At 38.9% G+C, this 21,241-nt stretch overlaps 1 protein-coding gene across 7 annotated transcripts in view; it reads left to right on the top strand.

Moving 5' to 3' along the window:
• Nucleotides 1-2,167: 2,167 nt before the first annotated feature.
• Ptpmeg (protein tyrosine phosphatase Meg) overlaps nt 2,168-21,241 on the top strand; it is a 365,178-nt gene continuing 346,104 nt past the window's right edge. For all 7 annotated transcript variants that reach the window (XM_083120336.1, XM_083120341.1, XM_083120339.1 and 4 more), the window contains exon 1: nt 2,168-2,845. The gene's annotated coding sequence lies outside the window, so the exon portion shown is untranslated. The remainder of the gene's footprint in view (nt 2,846-21,241) is intronic.

Genomic DNA, 21,241 nt, shown 5'->3' with positions numbered 1-21,241 from the left:
GGGGGAGTCGAACACATGACCTCTTCATTATAATGCGGCAGCGTTATGCCATTGGGGAAAAAATATACAGAAAGATCTCGCACCAAACGTATCATTTTATCACCACAGAAGATGCGTCTACTTTTAGAGGGTGATTGACTGAGACAAATATTTGAGACTTTCGAAAAACAACATCATTGTTCATGGACTTATCTGCCTTTATCCACTAATGAAACGCTGTGCGATTGAAACTACCACCTCAACTTTCTAAGAGGTATGAACTAATGAAACTCCATTTTTGCAAGAGTAAGTTGGGGTTGATTTGTTTTATTTTAAGTCATTTTTCTGCTAATTTTTATAATGACGACGATAAGGTTCAATGGTAATTAAATGAAAGTAACGAAGGGGCGAAAACATACACATGCTGACACTCAAAATACAAACCCTCACAAATTATTACTTTGACAGTGGTACCATGACAGTGGTTCCAGGTGCTAGAGACTCGTTGCCTTGTAAGAATAAAGTTTCCAGGGTATGCTGCACAGGATAAAGGTTGACATTCTAATGTGTTCGAAATGGTTACACCATACAACCCAAGTCATCTAGTTGTATGAAAATAGATGAATTATTACTGGTTCGGTAATCAACTTTGATGAATTCCTTGTGTCCTAAATCATTTTGTTACCTCATAAAATATATTCATGTAACCAACCATACGTGTATTGCTTCTCCCGCATTAGTAACATGAAAGTTAAGAAAACGAATAGCAACTTAGCTAATAATCTCTTCAATTCTGAACAGATTTTTCAATCTTACTTGTTTATTACTTATGAGTGATATTTTGTCAAAATAGCCTTTCATTAGCCTAGGAATACTTCATGGACAATGAACAAACAATTGGTTATCCGTGTGAGTTTTAAATCATTCCTATAAGACGTTCATTATAATCCAAACATTCAGTGGCGGCGATTAGGAGGAGCGGGAAGTGGGGGATGCAGTTCCCCCGCCACATTTTGCCACTTTTTGCCCCCGCACTATGACCTCATTATGCTAAGCCTTTTTCTACCAAGAAAAAGTATATTGTCCTTGCGCCCTCAAACGTTGGCACCCATTCGCCGCTACTACAAACATTCATATAGATTTCTCAGTTGTAAAAACCTTATAAGCTAAAATTGTGACCCCCTAAAGAGTAAGAAAACTCTTTCAGGCAAAAACTCATACCATGAAAATACTATGCTCAGGAACATGCATTTAAATTACGAGAAACTTCACGATTATCTACCATCGCACTTTCTATCACTGTCGCCGAATACATAAAATCAAGTATGTGTCTTGTATTTGCAACACAAGCTTAAATAAACCTAATTCACATTTATTTTACTCTATTAACATGCATGAATGAATGTGACTAGAATGTATGGCTGCAGAAGGGTAAACACTTCCTTGAAATAATTGTGTCCATCAGAGACAAAGCGAAAGGAAATGGAACAAGATGCGACAATAGATTAGAAAAGACAAAGGGGAATACCAGAAAAGGAAAGGGAAAATAAGTAAGAGAAAAATCGGGAGTATAAGAGAGGTGGATACATACGTCTTACATACACATATATACTATATATGGTCTTACATTAATACTGCCCACCCTAATTTATCAATATGGAGCTTCTGCCCACCCGGTCGAAAATTTCTGGCGCCGCCCCTGGTGCCCCTTGCTAAGGCCGGGTCTGAGTACAAACATTATTTTGATTTCACATATTGCCATATGGTGTTTTCGGTTACTCGTTCTAGATTTTATTGATCAAACCTTCAAAATCCGTATTAACCGCACTGTGGGTCGGCCTACTGTTCAACGCCAGCTGGCCGACTGCTGAGATTGTTTATAAGTTTGCAGCTGCAAATCTGGATGTGGAAAATAATTTCGAACAACAAAAAAGAAAGAACGGGATCGTATCTGGTGGCTCCTGACTTCAAATTTTGCTTGCTGTGAGAGGGGACTTATTCGGCTCAATTCGGTGTAAAGTATTCCGTGAGCAGAATATAACCGAAATTAATTATGGAATCTCTCTAGCAGACCGAAAATGCTGCAAAACATGTGACACGTCCGACAAAGGAACGATTATGCTCTGTGAGGGGCCAGGCACGCAGCCCGCTGCTGCCATCTTGCGGTGTGATGCGCAAATCAAAAACGGTTAGGACGAGACGGCGACAGTGGTGTTGTGAGGAAGTTTAGGGGTTGGAACGAGGGGTTGATTGTAGCGAGGAATCGGGAAGAAGGGTGCTGGGGGTTTGCAAAGAGGGCTAGAAGATCTAAGGATTTCCACCAGGATAGCACTGAAGGATTACGTGAAATCTGTGTGCAGTGATTAAAAGGAAAACGCAATCGTGTTGTTCCGAGTCGGCTTGTAGTGACGTGCCGCTTCCGAGAGCGAGAAGTGGATATTCCTTCTTCCACAGGTTACGAAAGCGTTTCCGGCAATGCTGTCTGTAAAATATCAACAAACAACGAATAGAAAGTCCCAAAACGAGAAGAGGGAGTGATCCGTCATTTCATTTTAGTGTGTTTTCCCGGTCTTTTTACTTCTAGAAGAGAAAACTGAACTTTTTTTTAGAACAATGCTCTAGTACACAAGAGTTTATCGCAAACAACTCTTCTCGTTTTTCAAATTCGGTTTATCGGAGTTCGTAATACGTCTGGATGTGATTGAAAGAGAAGATAGTTGGTCTGCCAGTGCCTACGAATTATATCATAATATGATCCGATATACCTGTGTGGATAACAGAAGCTTTTGTGTATATTGCTGTTAGGGAATTATAGACCAAGTACACACGCTTCAGGAGGGTGGCGGGATAAATTATCAGACCGTAGGTAAGTACAAAATTTATATTTTGACGTTATTTACAATATTTTACAGTTTGTTTTTAAGCAAGTAGTAATTGATCACTCTAATATCATATTGCCACACCATCTCTGAGCCGAAATCGCCGTCTAAAATTGATCAATTTCATTTTTATAAGTGCAGATGCTTATAGAAACTGGTACCCTAACCATTATGGTATCGCCTCTATTACAAGACTAATTTTAACCTCCCCTCATCTAGGTGTCAGTCAATGGTGATATTTCGTATGGTGTGTATGGGATACATGTTGCACGCAAAAAAATGTATGTGTATAATTAAAATTATAAAAAAATAAATAGTATTAAATCTGCTTTTATGTGATTGTTGCAGGATTATTTATACTTCCTTATATTACCGATGATGACCAGTGATCGAATTGGGCCGGTATGGCATACCGGTAGTAAATTAATATGCCTAAAAGCATACCGGCAGTAAATTTTCAAAATTGGCACTTGCGCAATGGCCAACAATGTACTCGATCATTTCTCTCTCTCTCTTTATGTGGTGATAAAAGAGAGAGTGAGAATCGATGTATTATTTAAGAAATCACAAAAAAGGATTCCATCAAAAGACAGATCTGTGCATGTTAGCAGTAATTTATTTCGAAGTCGGCCACTGATGGTGACAATGACAAATGCACGAATGTTGGGCTAGTTAGTCTATTCGATTACGTTAGGCGATATTAGGTTACTTATTCTAGTATGAACTCGAAATGCTGCCGTCAAATTTGTTCAGAATTAACTGTCAACAATACATTGTTCCTTGGTACGATTATCAGCATACAAAATTTAATTTTTTGCTGTCTGATGTAGTTTTAAATTTAATGACTATTTTTGAACGCAAATTTTCCCAGGTGGAGGATGCTCCTTTTCAGATGGAGCCTCAGGGCTGTCCCCCCCCCTTTCCTTCCGCAAATAGGAGGATTTTACCGCTTTGGCAGTGCTTGCATTGGACGAATAAATTCAAAAACTGAGTTTTCTTTTAAATTCGAATCGATTCCTGGGACAGAATTACCAAGATAAATTTTGACATCCTAAAATAGCCTGCGCCTAAAAGTATTTTAATACTGTTAAGGAAATAGCAGAAATATTACGAAATATTTAAGGATATTGGAATGTGGGCTTGAGGTGGTAATTTCCGTTGATTGCCGTTAAAAAAAATCATATAACGAGTTCAGGAAGTCATTCTGAATGTGTCCAATTTTTTAGCAAGTAACGTCCATATGAATGAGGAAATGACCATATTAATGTTACAGTTTGACAACGTAAACAGTTATTGTAGAGGAGCAATGTATGCAAAAGCAGAGGTGCAACCCATCGGTCCTTTAGATAAACACAGTATTTGAAATAGCTTTTGCTCTGTGTTAGGCCTACTTAAGTTCACCATATTAAATTATGTTTACCTAGAAATGTGAAAATACACAAAAAAGCGTGGATAAAATATTATTATTTTGTTATTACCAGGATCTGAGAATGATAACAGGTTTCCCTTGTTTTCTTCTAGTTGTATTTTGGTTATAGATAGTTGATATAAAACTGTTATTATCGATCTTGATTAATTTGTATAACATTTAGACTAAACCATATTCGTTAGAATGTTGAAGCGTCATAAAGTGCGGCGTGGCAATTTGTTTGAGATTTTCAGCAAAATCTTCAAGTATGAAGGATTTTTTTTAGACAGAATAAGTGAGATACTTGATTGCCCTTTGCTTCGTTGTAATGTTACTCTTAACTCTTTTCCCTTCGACATTGTAATAGCCCTTTCATTTTCCCAGCTTTTTATTCTGTGTTCTAATTTTCTACTTTCAAAGAGAGAGAGTGGGGGGAGAGGCGCCAAAAAATCCACCTCGCTCGAGTGAAAATTTTGGTAACCGAACAATTGCGATGAACACAGTTACAAGTGAAAGGGCTGGTGGACAATTGCGATGACATTTTAAATGTTCTATCAAATTGAAGGGTAACCCCGTTTTTTTTATTAACACCCCGTACAATATCTCTTACAGCCGGCCCCCATGGCGGAGTGGTTAGCACATCGCGGTACGGTGCCAGGGCTCCCGGGTTCGAATCCTGGCTTGGGTATGGATGTTTGTGAGTGTCCGTTCATCATATCATCACTCATACACATCTTCGCAAATTAGCCAAAAGTGGCACAAGAAGCGAAGCAAAATAAAGTAAATCAATCAATATCTCTTACAAGAGAATTATGTGAAAAATTCATAATTTCGAATAGAACACTGATTCCTCTCACACTTTCTACAGGCTTGAGACTAGCAAGTAGCTTGTAAACGTACTTCCATTTCAACCACTTTTAGGTTAGGTTAGGTTAGGTGCACCTACGGTTAGTCATCCTGTGTCGTAATTGTCCTACCATTAATTTGTAAAATGACCTTCACCGTCAAAATCTTCGCAATTGTCCGTGATTTGAGCTTCATCGCAATTGTCCCAGATTCGAAAAATTTACCTTGAGCTGCACCTGATGAAGTCAGTATTATTATTTCTATATGTGCAATTTAACATTATATGAATTGTCCAGTTGAATAACAAAATATTTTTTAGGATTACATCTGGAAGAAATTAACAATTTTGATTTCGATATGTGCACTGCATTATTTCACGTAACTCTTTGCCTTCTGGTGTGAAAGAAGCGTGTTAGGATATGAGTAGCCAAAACTAGAAAGTTCTTTCGTAAATGAGAATTTCAAAAATATATTATTGTCACGAGTGGAGGTCGTTATCGATAAGAAAACCTTTCCGTCCGTTACTTTACACGCCAGGCAAAAGATTGACAATACTGTTATGGTTCATAAAGGCGTAGATTGCAAAACCCACAAAATAAATAAAGTTTGTACTTTGTGACTCCTAGCCATATTTTATTTCCGTCACCAAAACGCTATCTATATCATCAGATTAAGGCATTATCTCCTGATTTTATTGTAAACTTTGTTTGTCAATTGTTCTTGGTAGTGAACAATGCTTCTGGTAGGCAAGCTTGAAATTTGGAATTGTTTACGTTGAATGTTGGCTAGTGCTCTTATCTGTGATAGCTTGTGTGCTTGGCTTGTTTCCCAGAAGAACAACAACCTTCTCGCAACCGTTGGTTTAAGACCACTTCTATTCATGACGTCACAAAAAACCTTAACATGCCTAACCTGCTCGTGCGAGAAGCGGGATTCGTACACAACCTACAGTGGGGTGGGCGTTTCAACCGGCGCAGGGACCCTCTGTTGCCGCGTTTACATACGAAGGAACTTTCGGTCAAACAACCAATTAGGCCTACTGCTTGGGCAAGAAGCGGCAACCTTAAAATCCATCCTCCCCGAAGCAGCCAGCAGGGAAACAGAATATTGTCAAAATAACCGTTCTCCGCTGTGAATGGACACCGGTTCTAACTGCGACTCCACTGTATATGGAAATTGCAACCGTTGGCGTAGCCAATAGCAATAGCCAATGGTAACACGTTTCTCACATTAGTTAGTCACGTCCGCACTTGCGATTTTCAGAACGTGTCATTAAGAAAGGGATATTCAACAGGCTGACTAATGTGAAATCAAAGAGGAAATTGAAAAAAAATATATATATATATATTTCTAGGCTGTTTGGGGAAATACAACAAAAATATTTATGTTTTTTTCTTTTAATTGCAAACATTACATACATTATGTATATATTGGATCATCACTGTTTACAGTCTTTACACATGCCCAATATAAATTATAATATTTTCTTTAAATGATTCCGTGTGACTTAGTGAAAGACAGAAAATCGCAATTTGTGACTTTAAGTGTCCTTTTTCCATAACTCTCCCGACGATTAGCTCATGGCCACACACGAAAAAGAATAATTATAAGGAATGATTTGAGATTCCCTGAGATAGTGGGATCTCTATGTGTGACTACCAAGAATCGAACCCTGGACCCCTTGATTAAAAGGATACAGTGGTTGCCATTCCAGGGAGGCCCAAGATTATAATCACACTCAAATTTTCATTTACGTGGGTGGTTTGTGCGTGTATCGAACCCAGAACTTTCTGTGTGCCGTGGGTGTAATTCCCAATACAATTACTTCGACGCTTCAATTATTTTTTGGTGTGAGTAGAGAGTGAATAGCTTCGCAAGCTTTCAGTTCTGAAGTTCGTTTCATGCGTAAATTTGCCTGTTTCGATTAATTGCCTAAAATGCTTGAAATAGGAACAAATGTATTTATTTACTTTGTTGCCCTCCAATGAAGTTTTCGCACTGGCGGATTGTGAGTAAACTCAAAGGTAAAAATTCTGACAATAAATTTCAGAACAGTTTAAATTTTTAAGGGCAAATGAACTAAAGTTTTATAGAAATTTCTGAACAGAAATATGTTGTAATTGCTTCTTGTAAAGTTGAGATGATTCTTTTTCAGAATATAAAAATATATTTCTGAAAGAGATTTTCTTTCCTGTAAATAAAAAAAATATTACGAATTCACTCTTGTTTATATTATAGAAGTCTTAAATTTTGTATTTCTATTTTAAGTTTTGCAATTATTACACAAAAACTTTAACGCCTATTATCATGCTCCTTCTCCAAGTGTTTATTGCTTATTAATATTATCGTGGCTTTACTTCAAATATTTACGGCTTATTATTGTGCCTTTTCTTTCATGTTTACGGTTTGTTATTGTTTCTCTCTCCCAAATGTTTACGGCTGATCATTGCCCCCTTTCTCCAAACGTTTAGTGCCTATTATTGTCCAGTTTCTCCAGATATTTAGCACCTATTATCGTGCCTTTTTCTCAAACGTTCAGGGCTTATTTATAAGCCTTGTCTCTAAACGTTTAAGGCTTATTATGGTGCCCTTTCCCGAAATGTTTAGTGTGTATTATCATGCCTCTCCAAATGTTTAGTGCTTACTGTCATGCCTTTTCTCCAATTCTTATTTTTATACCTTTTCTCTAAAGATTTAGTGCTTGTTATGTGCTTTTTCTCCAAACGGTTAGTGCTTATTACCATGCCTTTCTGCCGTATATTTTGGAGCAGGGTTTAATACTTGCGAATCCGGACTCTAGATATGAAATTGTCCCGTGAACACTGCCAGACACATTTTTAGATGCCCCGGTTTTTACGCGCCACTAACTTGCTCGATTTGTTTTGCATAAGGCAGGTGCGTTTTTTATTTTATTTGGAGGGTAATGTTGCAATACAAGTAAAACTAGTCTGAGACAAGGTCGTAACCGTACGAATCCTGTTCTCCAGTGTTGTTGTATCGCTAATGCTGATGTTTGAAGCGTCTCTTTTACCCTGAGGTAAATCACTTCATTGTACGTGATTCTATAATGTTTGGCAGCCTGGTGATGCAAAGGCTAGTTGTATAATACTCGGGAGCGTCAGCTTGCTCCACTGGTTGCATGTAAAAACTAAATAGCTATTTTATTGTCAGTCATTCGGTTCTGCGATGAAAATTTGTTGTAAGTCCATTTTATGCTCATACAAACTAATGGGGATTGAACGTACAGTTTAAAATGGAATCCGAACCACTGTGTTCGAAGCCGATACCCATGGGCGTAACTTCAGACCTATCTGTTGGGGGGTGGACGGAATCGAACGTGGGGCTTAACTGAGGGGGTGGTCACATTCGAACTTGGGACGTAACTTTATAGGGGCAGAATCGTAAAGTTTTTCACCCCATATAAATAAGTACAGACATATTTTGCTTAATAAGTGTTACATTTGCGATATCCTATAATTTATTACTCTTTATTATTTTGAGCCTCGTGTTCCAGGAGGTTAAAAAATGTATCCTCAACTCGTAGATTTTAATACACCTGAAAATTTTGAGGGGGCAAGTGCCCCCCTTGTCCCCGCCAAGTTACACCTATGTCGATACTCCTCGATTACAAGGCGAGAGCGTTAGCCACCACGCTGTCGCCGAGATCTAAGACCATGGTCGATCCCTAATAACTAGGGAGCCAAAGTTGATGACCTATAGAACGTCCTAAAAAATGGGAAAAAATGACGTAAATAAATGCTTAAAATGACCATTAAATTTGTTAGATTCAGGTTAAAAATTGAAATGAAAAGGTAATTAAACAAAATGCAATCTTGCTTTTAAAAAAGGCACCAAATGTTACCACATGCACATTCAATTTATATGTGCAACGAGGATTTCCAATGGAAACAACCGAATAATTTTAAAACAATTTAATGAAAATGTCGTATACACTGAATGAATTAGTGTAAAATGCATTAATTTCCCCCATCTTTGCTTGTAAATTGCAATCCTGCGAGATATATATAGGCCTGTTTCCACCTTGGTGAATAGACTCAAGAATATTACCAAAATGAAAGAAGTGACAAAATATGACGAAACAATACACCGAATATTGCGAAAAATGCCGAAAATCGAGGAAAATGACCTAAAACCTGAAAATTGGCAAAAAATGCACTTTAAAATTACCTTTTTTGGGTTCTAGACGAAGTGTAATATTGGGTATATTTAATGGGCATCGTTTCCGAGATGTCAGAAAAAAGATGACATTTCATCAACTTCCGCTCCCTACTAATAACAATACCCAGTGGCGTAACAGCCCTTGAGAGCCAGGGTTTACCCACCGACTGCCGGCCTTACTCCCACAAGTCTCAGCAGAGGTGTGCGATCATCGAACCAGTTACGGGGTGACGGACGTGTGGTCAGCACCAGCGCGACCCCTTAGTCGTTGTTGTAGGTTTCCATGACCGGATTACGCAACTCATTCGTAGCTCCCCAATTTCCTCACGATGGTGGGTGGTCACCGGTTCCATACACTGGCCGAAATCTTAGGAGAAATGTTAACTTCACCCCAGGAGACTCGAACCAGCACGAGTGCCGTAGCCTAACGCCTTAGACGGGAATTGAATTGAAAAGTATTTTTATTTCCTACAGAGCGAGAGATCCAGCCCTGGGCTGCTCTACCACCTAACTCTGGTGATTAAAAGTTACAATACATATATTTATAATACTGAAATCAAATATATAACATGAATGAATTTGATATAAATGAAAAATAATAACATTTTAAGATAATACAATGACAGATACATTAACACACACACAAACACACGCACGTACATACACACGTGTACATACGCAATTTCCAAATCGCTACTAAAATAGCATGCACACAGGTTGAAATATTCGTTGTATCAGATAAGTGTTTGGAAAATACACGGTTTTACTTTACTTCATTCTTGTTGCTTAGCCGTACGAGCTAATGCTCAATTGTTTTCTTTGCAATAAAAATAATACGACTTGTTGTTCTTCGAAGGTCGATACCTACTGAACTAAAGTGTTACTTTTGTGTATAAGGAGACATGGTATACCACATCAGTACCTACATAAATATAAAATACATTTTTCTGTATTGTTGAAGGGGATGCCCGCCCCTGTTCCCACTCTAATGACGCCCGTGCTGATCAGAGATATAATGTGCAGTATCGATACGAGAACAGTAACGAGGTATCTTCTATAAGTAAGAAACATTGTCCAAATAGTTTGCTTGTTTGTATGAGGTTTTTCAAGCACTCTAGGCGTATACAAATATTACACGTCACATTGCTTCGGTAAAACACAAACGCAACCTGGGATAAAGAAATAAGAAATTGCTTCCAATTTTTCGATTTCAGGCTTCAGCCATCTTCCTTTAGTAGTGCTGATGATAATTTTTTCACCTCATTCTTTATTGATATTTTTGCTTTCCAGAAGTTGACATAATTTGTACAAAGTTTTATATTAACAAATTTCAATAGTTTTTACAATATTGTCTGATTTCAAGTTCTTATTGAATAATTTGAAATAAAATAGGTTTAAAAAAGATTGCTACTATGTTGGGATATGGTTTGCTATGGTGAACAATAGATGGCTCTGGACTTATGAGTATTATTCTATCATTTTTCTTTATCGTTTCTGAATGTTTTACTGTGGTAGAAATGAGTTAATATCTTGATATTTTTTACAGAATTTAGGATTTTATTTAAAATTGAGAAGATAAACCACATGTAGGAAGATAACAAAGTTTAATTTCTAATTGCCATAAGAAAAATGTATGTAATTTCCTTTTATAGAAGTAATAAGAACGCTAAACTTTTCTTGCCAAATGGCTCCCATATAAATATCATTTGCATGATATTGATATATTTGTTTAAGTCAACTTTATGCTGAGATAGGCTAATGGTGTCTGGACTTACAGTTTGTAGGGAGATCCGAAGCGGTATGTACCACCACCGGGTATCGAACCCAGGAACCTTTGATTACACGCCATCTTATAACGTGTTATCTCTATTTGCCACTATGTGTAAAATAAATATGGAATAAATGATAAATTTTAAATCAACAACACTAATGTCAAGAGAAGATAACTACTATCTCTGTTATAAGTTGAGGGGAATAAGTGATAACGAGACGAGACGAGACCGTTCTCGGACTCAATACGATTGCCAAACCCCTTCCTCGTTCCCGACTAACTTTGGTAGGGCTCTTCATAGGGCCAGATCTCGTTCTCGTCTCGTTTTTTTATAAGGTCTGTGGTAGTCTCGGCCTCATCTTGATACTACATCTTATTCAATAAGATCGAACCCAGGACCACTCATAGCAAAATATAGAGTGCCCTGAGAATTACATTACAGTTGTTTCAGTTTGTTTGATGAGTTTTTACTTTATAAGATCACTTTATGCACAGGAAGACTAAACGGGGCTTGGACCTACCGTTTAAAGTGGGATCGGAATCACTACGTGCCTCCTCCGGGTATCGAATCCGATACCCTTTGATTACAAGGCGACGTTACAATTATAATAATAATAAAGGATAACTCCCAAGTGGTAGTTACTCCCGTGATTCTCTTTTTCTGTTTTTCGTACATATAATTTTTTCTTAATCCTCTGTTTCCACAATGACAATAAATATAAACATCCATGTCTTACCCAGGATTCCAGGCCGGAACCCTTTATGTCGAAGCGCGCTGTACTAACCACTTCGCCACGGAGGTCGACACCACTACGCCATCGGGAGGCACGCATAACAGTTGCATGCTTGTACGTTACTTAACTTTGGAATTTTGAGTTCATTCATTTCTTGACAACCGTTTATTGTGTCACAGACAACCAGTATCAGATTGACAAGTGGATAGACAAATTTTTGATGCACTTGATCCAGAGGCTTGTTCCTTTCCCTTCTATACTCTGCCCCGAGAATCTCTGGAGGGAGCGAACGAAAGCAAGTATCGAGAGGGCTATACCAATGAACACATGTGAGGGAGCGGGATCGCATGGAGGGGAAAGAGCGACTGCAGCTACCCGTTTGCAGCAGCGTGTTCTGCTTCGATCCACCCGCTCGCTTTCTCCCTTTCTCTACCTTTATGCGCAGCCTTGCTCCAGAGATTCCCGGGATAAGCATACCTCAGTTTGTACCACTTCCTTTTGAATACGTTTCTACCATTTTTCGTATCTTTGGTTTCCTTTCTTCTGGTTGATTTCTTCGGAATCCTAACAAGAAAAAAGTCAAGCATTTGAAAAGATTATAGTCAAAATTTCTCACAATCTGTAGGGGGTGAATGTGTCCCCATTCCTTACTTAACCTCAGGGTGCGAAATCATTGAAAATTGGTGGGGGAGAAAGTTCTTCATCTTCAAACCCCCTCCCCCACAAACATATGTGTATAATATACGATATACATATTTGTAATGTTATTAAAAGTGAAAATAAATTACTCAATTAAAATAATATTATTAATGATATTAATTACATAAAGGAAATTAATTTGTTACTTTTATACATATCAGATTTGGCAAAGAAGCTAATTTCTTTACTGGCTGGTTAAGAATATTAAATAAATTATGAAATAATTCAAGAGGTTTTATTATATGTAAGTTTTTGTTTAGTTTGTGCTTTATGTTAATATAAATCAATTAGATTTCATAGTTATTATTTTTTTGCATTCTTGTTTTACTTTTATTGTGCGTATTGATGTAGATCTGTTAACGATCTCTTGAGAGAGAATGCATTCAACACTCAAAACTACACTAATGTGCGTTTTTTTCGATATTATTCATACTAAAGTATATTTCAAATTAAAAGTAATTGCTTATCTTTTGTTCGTTATAAGAAAATCTCTCCCCCCGGAAATTTTTGGTGGGGGGATTTGTGAGACGAAGGTTGTTGGTGGGGGAAATCCTCCCCGTCCCCCCCCCCCCCAGCATTTGGCACCCTGCTTAACCTATATGAAATCCCTGGGCCCACGCAGTTGGCAACTAAGCAACTTTGTCACTTGCGAATGGTCAGTGCCTTGCATTGCAGAATACAGACTTTCCATTGGTTGCCGCTGAGAGCAGTGGAACAACGGAATCCACAGCAATAAAGAGGAGCTTGACAAGCCAACACGTGTCCATGTAATGTAATTTAAGCGTTTCCTGCTCTTGCAATCTGAATAAACAACGTTAACTTGATTCCTTCGTTTCCGACATGATGTTGAAACATCAAATGATATCAACCAGGTTTATACTTCATGGTGGTAAATTTAGTTATTGTTAATTGGCGGGCATATTCTTTTGATGTTTCTGGCATGGTGTCCCACGCGCTAAATTTGCATATGAATTTGGAATCGTTGCTCGATGAAAGTGGGTTTATTGCACGTAAGTTTGCCGAGGTGTATGTTACTCCGGTATTGTTATTTTGTTTTGTTTGTTTGTTCAGGAAGTGATTGGAAACATGGACGTTCACATCAGACCAGACGTGTTTTCCAAGCGTCTTTACCTCCCTCTCACTACCTCGACCTTGCCTTCGCCCTCACGACCTGCCCCAAACCCCATTCGCCACTGGTTCCTGCCGCCCCTTACCCTCACGATCACACCCCATTTCGCCTAATCCCGTTTCGCCTCTTGTCAGCACCTGTCAATCAGATCTGACAGCTGTCCACCATTTTAGGCAAAATGGGTTATCCCGTTTCGCCGATTCACATTTCGCCTAAACTTGTTGGAAGGGAAATATTGCGACCGAGGGAAATTTTGACATTTTGAAATGTCCAATCCACTGAAAGAAACGAAAGACTGTATACAAATCATTATCAAAAATTTAAGTGCCATTTCCCATATATTTGTCTTTATTGTTGTACGTACCAGATATTAGAATTGGATATATTATATGTACTTTTATTTTTGAGACAAGTTAATATAAAATTGTAATACATATTTTTAAATGAATGAGTGAATGTAGTTATATAAAAAAGGTATTTAACAGTGTATTTGAATCTTGTGCGTAAAATTTATATAAAAAGTATGTTTTATGTACTTAGAATGTATGCTGGGCGTAAACAGCCAGATGTAAATCTGTAAGTCCAATAAAATTTGTTGATGATAACTGTCTCAGGTAACTAATGCACAATAATTAACGTAAACACCAAACAAATTGGAACATGTAATGCTAATTACAGACAGTCATGAGCCAAATAATCAGCAATATAACAGCCAATTACCTTAGTCGTATGCTGTGCGCTAATTAAGGTAAGGTTAGATTAGGTTATGTTATTATATTATTAACCTAACCTAACCTTAATCACTAACAAAACAGAGCACGTATCTCACTGTTGAGAGACCGTTAAATTTTTCTCCTTTGAAATATTGGCCTTTCAAACAGTTTAGACGAAAAGGGATATCCCGTTTCGCTTAAAATTGCAGTCAGGTCATACATCACATTATCTTGTGCTGATAAGCAATTAGGCGAAACGGGACTACGCGACCCTCACAAATCTTTTGGAGGGTGAGGTCTGCCCTCATGAGGATCGCCCTTCGGATCGGATGCTGCATGTGTCTGGTTAGGCTAATAGAAATGCAGGAAAAATAGACGTATCTGTTTATCTCCCATGATGTCTGTGGTTCGTGACAACAGTATGACTGCTCCAAGTGCGTTAACTCAACCTGCAGCTGATAGAGAGCTAGCAGTGTCACTAGAGAACTGTGCTTCAATGTCCCCCAATGCAGGTTTTCCTTGTTGCTTTGATGTAACCCCCTTTCTCTTACTTTCAATCTATTTCCGTCCAAAACTCTTCCACGGTGTAATGAACGGAGTATCATTTCCATGTGTGTCTGCATAGACCAAATTAACAAATCTCTAAATCAATATAATTGCGCACCTATGGCATAACCATCGGCACTTCCTTTACCGCAGAGTTAGCATAACTATCTCTGCGGGCCTATCCTCAGCTTAAATGATACTCCGTTCATTACAAATGCGTTTCCTTACGCCTTCACTCCTTCTTTTGGGCATCGATTAATCAATACGGAAATATCCACATAATCAAAGCTTTTTCTAAAAGGGGACTTGGGATAGAACAGGGGTTGACTTAACCAAATGCTACATTATTATATCCAGTTTAGCCACCAAAAGTGGACTAAACTTGAGGAGACGTTCCTCTTTCGTCATGGGGAAACACTGTTTTTTCGCTAAAGCCCACTGGCCTTTTTTATAGTCGGGGTAAACGTCCGTGGACGTGGACCCCGTAGCGTTGGAAAATTCCACTGCAACAGTCTTTTGAAAGACAGCTAGCTCCCCCAACCGGAGAGATAAAAAACAGAGGAATCTAACATCCAGCAAAGCACAATTCAATAAGCATATACACTTACATGCAAAAATAACATAAAAGTACACTCATGGAAACATATTACTTAACTCTACACCTTGTAGCTGGCCAGCAATTAATTAACATATTACCACAACCAGTAATGGTCAATCCGACCGTTACATCGGTCAACTTATCCCCCCCTTAGTCCGAGTTAACGAGGTTTTACTGTGTTTGCATAGATCCACAGGTGCATTACTCAAAGTCACTCAAATCTCTAATGAAAGAAATAGCACAACACAACCTTCCAAAATACTCACGTTATGAAATCTCTAAAGACACTGAGTTGGCAACATTCATTTACTCCACGTGGACTTGACAAGTACTGTCAGTTCCTAAGACGGGCGCTATTGGTGGGAAAGGTTTGAGAGGAGGATATACTGGGCTCCACGTGGATTTGACACATGCTTATCAGAGGGAAACTGTTCTTTCGGAACTTTCTTTGAAGTAGAGTGACGTTCGAGACAGGACTTCAACTATACACGACTATTAATAACACAAAAGATGAGAAGTCAAGCATCTATAATTTCAAATCCCAACACTCGAAATGAGAAAAAAACATTATTCCTCCCAGTGAAATGACGAAAGCGAAAAATCATGAAGCATAAATCCGAATTTTCCTAAATTCGCCTTTCGATGTTCTTGTTTTTGCTCTTCAAGCATTGAGGGAAAATGAATCCATACAGAAATAAACATCCTCTGTTCCAAGCTTGGTTTCCGTCCACACATATCCTGTGCAGCACTCCTAACCATTTGCTCTGCTGGGCAAGATGTTGAAAGACCCATCGCAACACAAAAGATTAGCAGCAACCGCTCACACTTTCACTCGCCTCCTAAGCCACAAGAAGCTTTCGTTTCCTACCATTTATTGGCACAGGGTGGGAGATTGATATCTGTTCTCTCATGGTGTTTGGAAACGCATCTCGATGTTTACGCCAGCCTCGCTTACTTGGTCTTTACGGCCAATTTCCGCTATGATGCGGACTGAATCACGTTTTTCCATTACTGATACTTCCCAATGTCGTTAATGGATACTCCAGTCTGGTACATATTTACACTCCCCCGCCTCCCAATACACAAACTCTTCCTAACTCTCCAGGGATGCCCATCCCCACCTGTGCCAATGGCGCGTCCCTTCCCCCAGATATTAATAATAATAAAAGTAATATTTTTTTCCGAAAACTTGTGATACATATGCATGAAAATGTCAAGAGTTACAAGTGGAGTAGGAAGAGTTTTGTGTATAAATTATGTCATAATCCCTATAAAGTACACTCCTCAAAAAAGTTTGGAATATTGTTATATTAGGCAATAGGTGATATAGGCACTGTGGGATATGTCGGCGAAAACACAAGGACGACCAGCAGAGACAGATACCATGTGTTGTTGCATTCCAAGGCTGCGCCTATCAACTAATGCCTAACATAACTGTTCCGTCGTCGCTAAACTACTGTGTAAAAAACCAACCAGTGCCATCTCTTGGCGTTGTGTATTACTAAAAACAATAGAACAACGTCGAGCGTACAGCAGAGACAGACATGCACACAAAATATCACTGTTCACAACGCTATGTATTTTTATGTAAAGTTTTCTGTTCACTTATGTTTTTATATAATAAATCCATGTGTAATCATTACGCAAGTGTTTTTTCGTATCATAATCTCAGCGGTACGGATGCACAACAGTCCGGATCCACAACAATATCAATATTACATACTTTTTTAAGGTGTATATTTAATTACGAAAGCTTCATCCAATTCAACAAACCAACCAACCTATTACAGAAAGTCATATTTTTTCGCTGTATTGAACACTTGACTTCATCTAAATTCCCTTAAATTGTTCCTATTCTTCATCTAATGGATTAAATATAGTAGCAATAGTGATTTGGAACCAGTTAAAATAATTGTATTACTATATCTCTTTTCTAGTCTTACAGCGGGCGCTCTATATGCAGGCAAGGGAATTGGGGAGCGGGGAAGCGACAAATCCAGCGCGATAAGAAACGCAGCAGCCAGTAGAACGAGGTTCACGTAGTACTTCTTCCCGTCGGCGTCGTAAGACTCGGGGCCACCGCTGTTGTCTGCTGCGTATTCCCCCTACCCCACTTCCCTTGCCACCATATAGAGTGCCCGCCGTAACATTAGAAAGGACCTATAAGTCCTTCCCCGCTCCTCATTGAACATATTGCAGCATTCTACAAAGGTATAAACTTTTTTCTTACATATGTTTTAGAAAAATATATACAAGTTCGTTTTCATATCATCTAAGGAAAAATCCCGCCCCCAAATGTTGGTGACGCGGGCCGCCATCTTGAAAATGTCTCAACTTGAAAAAGTCTTCTCTGAGGCATTCAAATGAATCTTCGCTTTGTTGTCAAACAAAATAGGTTTACAAAACTGTTACAGATACATAGGCAACACTTAAAGCATACCACAAGAAAATTCACTTATTTTGAAGCAATTCTAAACAAATGTAAATTTTCATAATCTGGCGCATCGTACCTGTGAAACCGGGATGACATTATTTACGCTCAGAATAGATAAAATTATAATTAGTGATTTTTTTAAAGAAAGCATTTAGTTTAGTGAGCCAACAGAATTCTGTATAGTATTACAACATAGGCTTGACATTTTCCAGTTTCGAATCGAAATTTCTCTAGTTTCGTCACGGTGACGTATTCGGGAGGGCAGGAGTGAATACATCAGCTAGAGAAACTAGACCGTGCGGCAGTAATATTGAGCCGAGCGATTTTGAAAGCGGCTTGCGCAATCCAATTTAGAGTTTTTATTGAGGAAGCCTCGCACAGGCGGGCGAATTGCGACAGACGCATAGACTGGGATCAGCTGCCAACTTTTGACATGGTCAGTTTCACATTTTATACATGCAATTTTGTCTGGCGGACGTTTTCCCAACAATTGCACGACCTCCCCCTCCCCCTCAACACACACACTGACATATCTTCATAAAGTTGGTTATCATTTCCCTTCTTTCCTAAGAGATGTCACTCGATTAGGGCATGTGGAATTTATTTTTTCCAGGCTTGGCTGGCATCCGAATTGTTCAATTTCTCCCACCTCTGATTTTCCTTTCGGTTAGGTAATCCATGCGGTCTGGAATTGTAGTTTTGTGTTCCCAATGACGTTAGACCAGTGGTTCTCAACCTTTTTCGGTCCGGGACCCACCTTGAAGGATGGGACCCATAAGCATGGGCGCCGGCAGAACTACTTGTAAGGGTGTGCATCCAGTTTATAATCATATTTTTGCTAACACTTTAAGGGGAGGAGATGCAGTTACGCACCAATTGTGCATTTATTTCAATATCGCCCGAATGGGCACTGCTACTAAAAGAAACCCTGGGTGTATCCAAGACTACGAATTTCTGCCCATGTTGCAAGTGGAAGCGTTTCTTTATGTTGATTATTAAGCTGGACACGATGTTTGAAAAATATGATGAATAAGAATTTTCGGAATTCCATGTATTCCTTAATGGGAATCAACTTCAACATCAAGTTGATTCAAATGGAAGTTTCGACTTTTCCGCTGGTGAAATGCATCTTCAAACTGCCCGCTTCCCGTTGACATCTTTTTCTATTCCATCGGAAGTTTTATATTCCCAAGAGAACGAATCAAATCATACTCCCATATGATCAAAGCTTTTCTCCTTGCCGCCTGGCAGTGTTGCCAAACCTGATGCGCATAAAGGAACTAAATTTCACCTAATTTCACCTTAAATGGAGTTATAACTGACTATCAAGGAGCTAGATTTACGAAGGCTGTTTAAAGTGCCTCCTAGGGTAATGTTAGTTTTCAAAGGGGTGGGGGCACTGCTGTTATCGTTATCTCTAAATTGATGACAATTTATTCTTAGTTTTCAACATCTAGATCCGGCGGCATCGTCCATCTCAATAATCCACCGATGGTCGTATGAAATCGAAAATAAAGAATTCTCTGATAACTATATTATGGCTATTTCACGTCAAACACTGTGCTATAAAGAAGTAGCTGGGGTGATAAGAGGGAGTGGGGCGACACAGCCTATGTAACAAAATCACGTCACATGCAAAATATATAATTATGACAAAAGTTTGTCTATGTGGGCCGGAACCAGTGATGGCATCATAGTAGGCCACGGGGGTGGTCGTCCCAGTTCACAGCCGAACGAGTGCACGAAAGAACCAGATCTGGCTCCAAGAGAGCTAAGTTGGCACACTGCCACGGGCGGAAGAGCTTGGGAAGAGTCCCGTGGAGACTGTATCGCACGCCCTTAAGAAGCCCTCTTTTAAACAAGTACACATACATCATTCTAGGAAAGTAAATATGTAATTTAAAATACTAATTTACTCTGGTCTTAACGTCTAACTAAACACATATGCTGAACTTGAGAGATGGCGGTAAAAATCATTGGTGTGAATAACAGAAATGTAAAGTTTAGACCACGTATAACACAGGTTCAATTTAAATGGTTAAAACAATATATCATAGGAATTTAATTTCAATGTAATAAGTTTTTAAGACACATTTTCGAGCCCGACTTCGTGACCCACCAAATGCCCCCTTCGGGACCCAGCAGTGGTTCGCGCCCCATGGGTTGAGAAACAATGCGTTAGAGGCCAGGTAGGTGACACCTACTTGAAAATAAATTTTACATTTTAAGTTATCTCTGTGGACTGGCTATTAATATTAAGTTATTCCCAGTTTTATCTTTAAGCAGAAATCTCAATTGGATATCCTAGTGAACAGCTTGTGACTTCGCCCACATTATATTACGTTCGAATCGAGGATAGGCATTAATAATACAATATCTGAATATTCGTAAGAGTGGTGTGTAAGATAACCTGTGAGTTAATGCACCATCATAAATTGATGGTTATTGGTTTACTCAATCACCATCAAACTGTACCTTACGCTAATACAGGCGGCTCAGGGTCATGCTTCTGGCCTCCATTTTGTACCGTTACTCTCCCCTTCGAACACAGTGGTTCATTTGGTTTTCACTTCGCTTTTCTGTCACTTTTTGCTAATCGCGAAGATGAGGATGAGTGATGATATGAAATTGATGAAAAGTTATTCACGAAGAACACCCATGCTCAGGCCGGGATTTGAACCAAGAGCCCCTTGGCGTCGTACCCCGATGTGCTGGCCACTCCGCTGTGATGGTCGGTAGAGTCATTTTTAATCGAGAATGTTAATTTCGGGCGAGAAAAGTTGAAATAAGTTATCGCCACGTCATAATTCACAGTTTTCGTGTCTGTCTCCATATTAATTGGCTTTCTGAAAAAAACAATCGCCCTAACTTGAGCTATTAATTAAATTTCTAAAATTTCCTGCACAGAAGAAATTGCTAATCAAAAGTATTCAAAACATATCAATGGATGAGGCTTCATGATGTACAAAACCGGATGTGAATATCTGTTCCAGTTTTCATGTTAGATGCAATCGAAGTTAGCGTCACGCGACTTTTGAAACACACTGTATATCGCAGCATGAGATCAGTACATACTGAGTGGACAAATTAGTTGAAGCTTTAAAAAAAAACTCGTTTTCGGTAGCTGATGCAATAAAATCGAACCGACTGATTCTGTTTCCCTCTGCGGTAACCCCGGAACAGAATTTGTGAACATAAATCCGCACCTTGTCCATTCGCCTCTGTCTACGTCGATTGTCAACCCGGAAGCTCGACAAATGCTGTAGAGTCGGAAGGCCTGTAAATCCTGTAGCTGTTGTGTCGAAGAAACAATACGATTTTGTTGA

This window comes from Lepisma saccharinum, chromosome 4 (assembly GCF_977018435.1).
Source record: "Lepisma saccharinum chromosome 4, izLepSacc3.1, whole genome shotgun sequence".
Lineage (NCBI taxonomy): Eukaryota > Metazoa > Arthropoda > Insecta > Zygentoma > Lepismatidae > Lepisma > Lepisma saccharinum.
The sequence above is the reverse complement of the archived record's forward strand: the minus strand, read 5'-3'. Positions and strand labels throughout refer to the sequence as shown.